The following is a 10,231-nucleotide window of genomic DNA, read 5'->3' as shown; positions in this document are numbered from 1 at the left end:
TTTAGAATGGTACAAATTTTTGGGGTCAATTTTCAAAGGATGATATTCATTGGGTTTTTTATTTTGTGATTAGGTAATCGTTTTAATTTTAATAGGTTCAATTTTTGTAGCTTTCATTTACTTTTCGTGGTACATAACATAGAAAATAACATAATGTATGTTCACTTTGAACTGGCACATTTAGTAGTATATCAGTTACTTTTCGTGGTCATATATTATATTAGATAATATCATTTAAAGTATTAAAGTTTAAATTATTATTTTACATTATTAGATAATCATTTTAATTTAGAAAAGTTCAAATTTTTGGGGATAATTTTCAAAGGTTGAAATTTATTGGGTTTTCTATTTTGTGGTTAGGTAATCGTTTTAATTTAGGAAGGATCAAATTTTTGCGGTTATTGTTATCGGTGTGGCGCAGCGAACGTCACAATACGAAATTGCCCGAAGTGTTCGGGAATCGGAGAGGCAGGTCGTTACAGCGGGTTCGCGCGACTTCAGCCGAATCGGGGGAGGCCCATGTTCCGCAAGTGGACGTGGTAGTGTACGCGGAGAGAGTCTTTCGTTTGTCGGAATTACCGCCTTTGCGGTACTTCCGTATTTTCGTTGCCGGTGATTCGATAATGGCCCTCGTGGATACGGGAGCGAGCCGGACGATTATGGGAGATGAGGGTATTGCAATCGTGAGACGCCTGGGATGGCCGACGCGGCGCGCGGAGAATATTCGCATACGCACGGCGAATGGACAACTAGCGGAAGTAAGGGAGGAGGTGAGAATGCCTCTTATACTCGAGGGTATGTAGCGAGAAATCGATGTGTGTTTGTTGCCGACTTTGATCGTTCCTTGCATTATTGGCATGGATTTTTTATGCGCGTTCGAATTAAATCTCGATTTTGCTAATTCGAATTGGAGCTTCTCGGCTCGTCCGGGAGAGCGATACCCTTTTGGGATGATTGCCTTGCATGTGCTTGCTGTGGACTTCCGGAACTAACCCTCGGGCAGGAATTAAGTTTAAGAACATTTTTAACAAATAAATTGCCGAGTGCCGTTGCCGAATCCGGTGTCACCTCTTTTACTGAACATCGTATAGACGTTGGTTCACATCAACCGATCAAACAACGATGCTATTTAGTTTCGCCGAAGGTACAAGACGCGATTCGCGGAGAAGTTGATAGGATATTAGAAGCAGGTATAATCGAGACTTCGTTTATTGAGTGGTCGAATCCGATAGTGATGGTGAAGAAGCCGAACGGAAAGTATCGTTTTTGTTTAGACTTTCGTAAAGTTAATAGCATCTCAAAGAAAGATGCGTATCCGTTGCCGAATATGACCGGAATATTAGATAAATTAAGATCTGCGCAATACATCTCGACAATCGACTTGAGTCAGGCGTACTTTCAAATACCCTTGGCGAAGGAAAGTCGCGAGATAACAGCATTTAGTGTTCCCGGTAAAGGATTATATCATTTTACGCGGATGCCGTACGGGCTCAGGGGAGCCCCGGCCACTTTTCAACGTTTATTGGATAAATTGATTTGTCCAGAAATGGAGCCGTACGCGTTTGCCTACCTTGACGACATTGTAATTGCTACACCGACCTTCGAGGGACACTTAGAGTGGCTCGAACGAGTTTTAAGTAAGATTTTCGATGCCGGTCTTGAAATTAATCCCGATAAATGCGAATTTTGCCGTTCTCAAGTGAGATATTTGGGATTCGTTGTGCAACGGAACGGCCTAACTGTCGATTCCGAAAAAGCGCAACCAATCTAAGAATATCCTGCGCCGCGTAATATCAAACAGTTGCGCCGGTTCTTGGGAATGTCGTCTTGGTATCGTAGATTCATCCCGCAATTTGCCACTTCGGGAGAACCGCTAACTAAATTATTAAAGAAAAATCAGCGTTGGGAGTGGGAAGTCGAACAAAGGAGAGCCTTTGAAGAAATTCGTGCTCGTTTAGCTGCCGCGCCTACGTTGTCGTGTCCAAATTTTGACGTTCCATTTATATTGCAGACCGATGCTAGTTCCGTTGGATTAGGTGCCGTATTATCTCAGATTAGCGAGGATAGAGAGACTATTATCGCGTTTGCGAGTCGCGCATTATCAGCCGCGGAAACGAGATATTCGGTCACAGAACAGGAATGTTTAGCAGTCGTTTGGGCAATACGAAAGTTTAGACCTTATTTAGAAGGTTATAGATTTACTGTAGTGACAGTAGTTTATGTTGGCTTCATCACTTGAAAAATCCTACGGGAAGATTAGCGCGTTGGGCGCTAGAACTTTTAGAATATGACTACGAAATCGTGCATAGGAAAGGCACGTTACACAAGGCGCCGGATGCTTTGTCGCGTATGTTTGAGGGTGACACCGAGACGGCAACGGGGAATGATAAGACGTGCTTGGTCGCGATGGTAAAAGAGTCGGTTCCGAGAGACACAGAAGATTCCTGGTATAGGGAACGTTTCAGGGAGGTTTCGGAAAAACCCGAGACTCTCAGGGAATGGAAGATAGTAGATAGTCAGCTATATTTTCTAAGCCCTCGTGCAGTGGCCTCCGAGGTCGTGGAGGATTTAAATCGATGGAAATTAGTTGTACCACTGGAGTTACGAACGGAAGCTTTACGCGAATCGCATGACATTCCGCAATCAGGACATTTAGGCGTGGAGAAAACATATCGCCGTTTGTCGACCGCGTACTATTGGCTTCGTATGTTTCGCGATGTGACGAATTATGTTAAGCAGTGTCAGATTTGCCAGAGTACAAAAGTCGAACAGGCGAGACCGGCGGGTTTGATGGGGCGTCGCGTGACCGAGGCTCCGTGGATGATCGTTGCCGCCGATATTATGGGTCCGTTGCCGAGGAGTAAATCGGGTCACGCGTATATTTTAGTCATTCAAGATTTGTTTACGAAGTGGGTGGAATGCCGCGCACTGAGAGCCGCGAATGGGAGAAATATTAGAGACGCTTTTACAGACTTGATTCTCTCGCGATGGGGCGCGCCGAGATTTTTGCTAACGGACAACGGCATAGAATTCGTAAATAAAATTTTACGAGAATTCGCTGTAGAGAACGGAATTAAAGATACACTGTTAAAAATATATACATTAAATTTCATTTAAAGTAACGGAAGCAAATTTCAAGCAGGTACATTAAAATCGTTCAATGTTGTCAATTTAATAAGCATAAATGAGCATAAAATTAGTATAAGTAACTTAGATTTAACGATTTTAATGTATCTGCTTGAAGTTTGCTTCCGTTACATTTACATGAAATTTCATGTCTTTTTTAACAGTGTACGACGGTGCCACCTTATCACCCTCAAGCAAATCCGGTTGAGAGGGTGAATCGAGTTCTTAAGACCATGATTGTCTCTTTCCTAGATCGCGATCACCGCGAGTGGGACGTGCACTTAAATGATTTTCGATTCGCGTATAACACGGCGTATCATTCGTCAATAGGATCTTCCCCCGCGTTCTTAAATTTAGGCCGTGAATTAGAGCCTAGTGATTCACTACGAAGACGCTGCGATCCGACGGTCGAGGTTGAGTCCCGCGACGTGCGAGAGTGGTCGAAGCGTATGGGAGATTTACAGTCACTGCACGAGTGGGTTAGAGAGAACTTAGAGGCCGCTTACCAAAAGCAGGCTAAATATTATAATAGTCACAGGCGCGATCGAGTTTTTGTTGCCGGCGATTTAGTGTGGAGGCGCCGAAATGTATTGTCGTCCGCGACGCAGGGAATAGCTGCCAAATTGTCACCGAAGTTCCAGGGACCTTTTAAAGTTGTTGGCGTTCTATCGCCTGTTGTATATGAGCTTGCTGCTCTAGATGGTGCTTCTGCGGGAAAGATTCACGTAAAGAATTTGAAGCCGTATATCTCTCCGGATTGAGTGGTGAATTTAAAATTTTAAAAAATTGTACTCTCCTTCCCTCCCTTAGTTGCCGTAGCCATGGAGGAAAGGAGGCGAGAATTCGAGGAGAGGTACGAGGGCGCTTTCGCACTCGTCAGAGAGAAGTACCCCGGGTTCTTCGTGGACTTGGAGGACCTCTGTCGCTCTGCGAAGGAGCACCTCAACACCACGCGGGGAGCGGTGGTGAGGGAGTGGCCCCCCACCCGAGACGCTGCCGTGCAGCACGATCCGAGTCGTGAGGAGAGGTGCACGCAGACCGATGCACCTCCCCCTCCCCACAGGGCACCCGAGAGGAGCCGAAGCCGGGGAGGGGAGAGAGGGGAGAACCGCCCCCAGGAAGGAAGCCTGCCGGACGTGGTCCGGGGGGAGCGAGCTAGCCGTCCCAGGGAACGGACCCCCGTGAGGCAGCGGAGCAGCACCGCTCACCCGGCTGTGCGGGGCTGCTGGAACTGCGGAGGTTCTGGCCACCGCTACTCGGCGTGCCCGCGACCGCGCAAAGGCGCGGAATTTTGTTTCGGGTGTGGACGGGCCGGGGTCACCCTGAGGACCTGCTCACGCTGCCGCGAAGATTGGGAGGAGATCGGCTCCTATCACCCGGGTAAGGGCCATATCGGGAGACGAGCCTCCTAATGATGAAAATTGCCGAACCAATGTACTCAGTGGGAGTTGGAAAATAAAATTCTATTTTTCCTATAAGTAGTTTTTTCTTCTTTTGTAAAAACGACCCCCAGAGATGTTTTAATAGAATCATTCGGTGAGAGGCTTCTTTGTTGCTGCTCGTTTCATACCATACTCATCCGGAGGATGACGATTCAACCTCGTGGCTTCTTGTGGCGGCGGAGATTGTTGTGTCGTTTTGTGTCGTATTGTGGTGTTCCTCGACTGCCGAGACCCGGACGCGGTGATCGGAAAGGGGAGAGGTTAGAGCGTCCAGGGGACGTTGCTGACTATTTTGAAGTTTTCGTTTTTGACGTTTCGTTTTTGAGTAATGCATTCGTTAATGTCCATTTCGGTCTCGTTCTCTCGTTCATAAGCTGATTGATATGGGTGACACTGCGGAGACGAGGGCAGTAGATGAGAAGCGAGCATAAAGGTGGCGGATGACGCTCGTCGTGACCTCCTCGGTCTATTTTAAGGAGGGGGGAGTTGTGACGTGACACTTTGTGTCAGTCACTAGTGACTGCACTAGCACGGAGATCCTGTGTCCTCTAAGCTCGAAGGGCGAGGGCACAAGCGAGCGTGCCAAATTTATATTATTTTTCTTTTCTGTTGTATATTCTTTCATATAAAATATTTAGCCATTTCAGATTTTTAAAGAGCGATTATTAGTCATATTAGAGCATGAGCGGTGGTTATTTGGAATCTGTGTAATGTTGCCGCCTCACTCACGGAAGGAAGAAAGAAGACGCCGCCGAGAAAGCAAGAAGCCATCGAAGGAGATCCCGATTGTGTCCTCGGGGAGTGCGGTACACGCAGGTCGTATCACTTTGTAAACTTCATTAATTTTGTTGGAATTTGGTGATTGCCGCACCTTAATTACAGACGCCTCGGAGAGAGACATGTTACGGGATCACCTCAGCACGGCCCGAACCTTGACAGCCACCTCCACCTATGAAGAGAGCGATAGATGACCGTTGCTCCAGACGGAAGGCTCGGTTGCCTAATTTGGAAAAGCGCGCCAAATATTAAAGGATACGCGACCCGCAGGACTCGCTGCGATTAGTCGCGAGGTCACATGGCTGCGACAAACCAATTAGGACAAGAAGCGGCCCGATAAGATAGGGGTTGAACGGCCTGCGTGGATCCGCAAGTGCTCCCGGTTATCACTTGTGCGGTGAGCGAATTGTAAAGAGGACGCAGGATCTCCGGAGCCTTACCTGAGAATCAGCCAATTTTTCTATCGTTGCCGAAGAAAGTTAGAGGCGGAGGCTATTCTTTGGGAAGATCGACGAGGGATCGTTACGTGGTGAGGCGAGCGTTATCTTATAAGTTGTGTAAAACCACCGATCGCGGTACGTGACATGCGTCTCGAGCGGAGCACACGTTAGGCTTTACTCCGATTTTTCGTTGCCGATACCGGATCGGTCGCCTATAGGCGTTTCGAGTCAGTGTTGCCGTGAATGCGGGCCTTCCGCTCAGATGCTCTAATTCGAGAATGTATAATAGTGTAGTTGCTCGCCCTTATTGCCGCCAAGTCACCTGTGTAATTGTTAGTTATTGAGAATTCTTTAAAGTCGAGACTGGCGTTATTGCGCATTAGAGAACCGTTGCCGTCTAATGTAAAATCGTATGTTCTAATTGTTCACGAAGTGATTTATTGTTAACGTAATAAGATCCAGATTTGATCGCCTATTTTCTGCTCGGCTAATTATTGCCGAATTTACTTTCTGTGTCGACGGCCAGTTAATAGTCGGTTTATTGTTATTGCCCCGCATACCAGAGCGCGGAAGGTCAACGCTGTAACGTACTTTCTTTCGAACACTTTTGTACAGTCTCTGTCAAATATATTGATTTCTCTCTATTGTCATCATTAATTCTGGTGCATTTATTTCAGTCTCTCTGTCTTTCTCCGATAATCTTTTCCGCTTACTGCGAACCACTCCTCTCTGCCAATTCCGTTGGCTGAGCTAGTTATTTCGTCCGTCGCGAGAATCCGCGTAATCTTTAAATTTTTGTCCGAGCAATTTATCTAACCATTTGTGCGAAGAGTGGCACGCTCTCTCGTGCCTGGCGCCCAACGAATTTTTGATAGCGACTAAGATCTTCGCTGAGCGAGGTAACTCGTTAACTTTTGTAAAATCTCGAATCACGCGAGAATTATTGACGAACCGCACTATTGCTCCAGTAAGTATTGTTCATCTTAAATAAGAGCTTTCGCATCACTAGATTTATTTTCGAAAACGCGACGAAGTTGTGCCGGCACTTAAAAGTACGGTTACAATACATATAAGTAAAACAGATTACATTTACATATTACAGTTTTCTAAAAAATTTCTGCAATACGTTATTCTTAGTGCACAAAATATAAAAGTCGGTTATTGAGATTTGATTTGAAATTTATTTAATTTATACTAGCCCGTGCAATAAAAAATAATTGCTTGTAATTCCAGAGTACCAATCTGTTAATGACTCGGAAAAAGAACATGGCGGCCTGCTCTCAAAAGATTTTCGATGGATGGAATAAATAATTGAAATAGAAGTTATGAAAATGTTTTAGATTAAAAGAATTTAATCTTTCTTTGGTCGAATTTCTAATTTTTGTTTGAACTTTCGGTTTTGAGTTAGTTGTGTTATAGTATGGATAAGAAATGTATCTATTAACTCTGAAAAGATAGTGACATCATTCTTACGGTGCAAGTACAAAATGTAATAGTGTTTGAAAAATTGATTTAAATATTCGCATTAATGACGTCAAGCCTCGATTGGTATTAGTACTTCAATTGTCGTAATAACAATTACTCTGTACATAAGAAAAAGGCATTTCAACATAATGTGTTCACATCATTATCGTTATGTAGCTTTTGAAAATGCGGTGGATCCTTATTTTATTCTAATCTAATCTTATTATTTATTATTTATAAGTAATACTTTCGTACTTCAAGTGTCGAAAAAATTACTCCGTACAAGCTTCGACATTGTTTCTAAGTAAGTGAACAACGAGAAACTCATCAGTCTTTTGAGAGCAGGCCGCCATGTTCTTTTTCCGAGTCATTAACAGATTGGTACTCTGGAATTACAAGCAATTATTTTTCATTGCACGGGCTAGTATAAATTAAATAAATTTCAAATCAAATCTCAATAACCGACTTTTATATTTTGTGCACTAAGAATAACATATTGCAGAAATTTTTTAGAAAACTGTAATATGCAAATTGTAATCTGTTTTACTTATATGTATGTATGTTCATTTTGAATTTGCACCTTGAATGATCTATTAATTACTTTTCGTGGTACATATTCAACATAGAAAATATATTTTATGTATGTTCATTGCAGTTATTTTCTAGAAAACTGTAATATGCAGATTGTAATCTGTTTTACTTATATGTAGGTATGTTCATTTTGAATTTGTACCTTGAATAAACTGTCATTTACTTTTCGTGGTACATATTCAACATAGAAAATAACATAATGTATGTTCACTTTGAACTGGTACATTTAGTAATATATCAGTTACTTTTCGTGGTCATATATTTTATTAGATAATATAATTTAAAGTATTAAAGGTTTAAATTATTATGTTACATTATTAGATAATCATTTTAATTTAGAAAGGTTCAAATCTCTTGGGTTAATTTTCAAAGGTTGAAATTTATTGGGTTTTCTATTTTGTGGTTAGGTAATCGTTTTAATTTAGGAAGGATCAAATTTTTGCGATTAGTTTTCAAAGGTATTCTTTTATTGAATCTCGACCTGTTACGGCTTTGTCAAAAGAACGAAGATGTGGTGATGCTTTCCACCTCGGTATCGCGATTTTATGTAAGCTTTTATTAAGATAGGATCTTAGATTGTAATGTTAAAATCGGTGTATCTAATAGCAGCTGTTTTGTGCTTTGGGTCTGGTTGAAACTTCGAAACCAGAAATATTCCTTCATTCTGCTGTTCTGCATAGTAGGAAATTGCGTTTTGTACTTGATAAGGTCCTAAACTTATACTATACAAATCGTCAAGTGTTAGATGTGGAAAGCAAAGCTGTTGATTGTTTTCAACATTATCAAAGGTTACATATTCGATTTGCAGAAATGCTGCTCTCACTTTCGAAAGGTTGAATTTTTCTACAACACATTGCAATTGATTTGGAATATGTAACCTCGATTTCATTAGAACAGCAACATCCTCGTTTATCCTATCAGAAAGAATGGGTTCATGGAATAAGTTTAGCAAGGCAAATGCTATCAGGAGTGCTTGATAATCGTGAATCAGTGTGGAATTATGAGCTGGAATAGCAAATATTTTGAACTTTATCTTGAGTCTGCCAAAAACTTGTTCAACAATCCAGCGACATTTGGTAACAAATCTAGAAAGGTTTGCATCTAGAGTATTTAATTAACCAAGTCCTGGACAATGAACCTATACTCCTTTATGTTCTGTAAGAAATTGAATAACGTCTCGAAAGCCCCTATCAACTGAAATGACATCATTTTCATGAATAAGACTCATTTCTGAAGGGTATCTTTGAAAGCAATCTTTCAATATTGTTGCATCATTATGGGTTGCATCAAATGGGCCAAGAACAAATTGTACCCAACCATCAGAAGTGCATCCTACCATGGGTTTTATAAGTGGCATTTTCTTTTGCTCACTCCATAATTGGTTTTGTCCAAAATAATTTTTGGACTTTTTTACCAAGCGATAAGTGGCATCAAATATCAAGCAAGTTTTATCTTTCGGTATGTCGAATAGGGCTTTTGACATAGGGGTAACATGATTAGTGAGTAGTGTACGGTTATCATTGTTAATGAATTTAGGAACCAGATGATTAATTAAGTCTTCTATTGCTATTTTAATATAATTGCCAATAGTTGCTTTGCAAACTCCAAATAAAAAGCTAATCTGCTGATTTGAGAGAGCTGTTCGCAATTTACACAGAAGGATACCTACATGAAGTGAATTACTTTTTTCAGCATAAGTGCAGATTTTTTTTTGAACTCTTCTTTATTGTACGCAAACCAAGCTTTAAAAGTACTATCATCAGAGAGAAGCCTGATAGCGACCATGCCCGCGATTTAGATGCAACTTTATTTTGAAGCGCCTCTATGTCCACAAAACGTGGACATTGAACTATGTAGCCAATGTCCACGATCGTGTCGGTAATGTCCACGACTTTTTGGTTCGAATCTTCCCTATGTCCATGATTTTTTGGTTCGAATCTTCCCTATGTCCATGTTTATCGAACCGTTAGACAGACAAAGACAGACTATCAATCCGTCGGTGCTTGTTCCACTACAAAGAAGAAAGATTCGCGGCGGGCCGGCGCGTCGACGCACAGTGGATCGAAGCATAAGAAATGGCGGACATAGTTAAAAAAACTGACTTATCGAAATTATAACTTTTATCCAACAACTTTGATTGTAAATTAATTGTAGATTACTGTAACAATTTTAATAATTTGTAATATTTCTGTAATTTACTTATAAATCTATCATAATACAGGTCATCCTAATATATGTAATTATATTGATATTTCTCCACCAAGTTTTCAGATCGCTCTACCTTCATACGGGGTTTTCATAATCCAATAAAGATTATTCCAGTAAAGATTTTACTCAATAGTACGTGTTACACGTATAATAAAGATTTTTCAGCTGTATCTCAGTAATTAT

This window comes from Cyphomyrmex costatus, unplaced genomic scaffold (genome assembly GCF_001594065.2).
Source record: "Cyphomyrmex costatus isolate MS0001 unplaced genomic scaffold, Ccosl1.0 scaffold215, whole genome shotgun sequence".
Taxonomy (NCBI): Eukaryota; Metazoa; Arthropoda; class Insecta; order Hymenoptera; family Formicidae; genus Cyphomyrmex; species Cyphomyrmex costatus.
The sequence above is the reverse complement of the archived record's forward strand: the minus strand, read 5'-3'. Positions refer to the sequence as shown.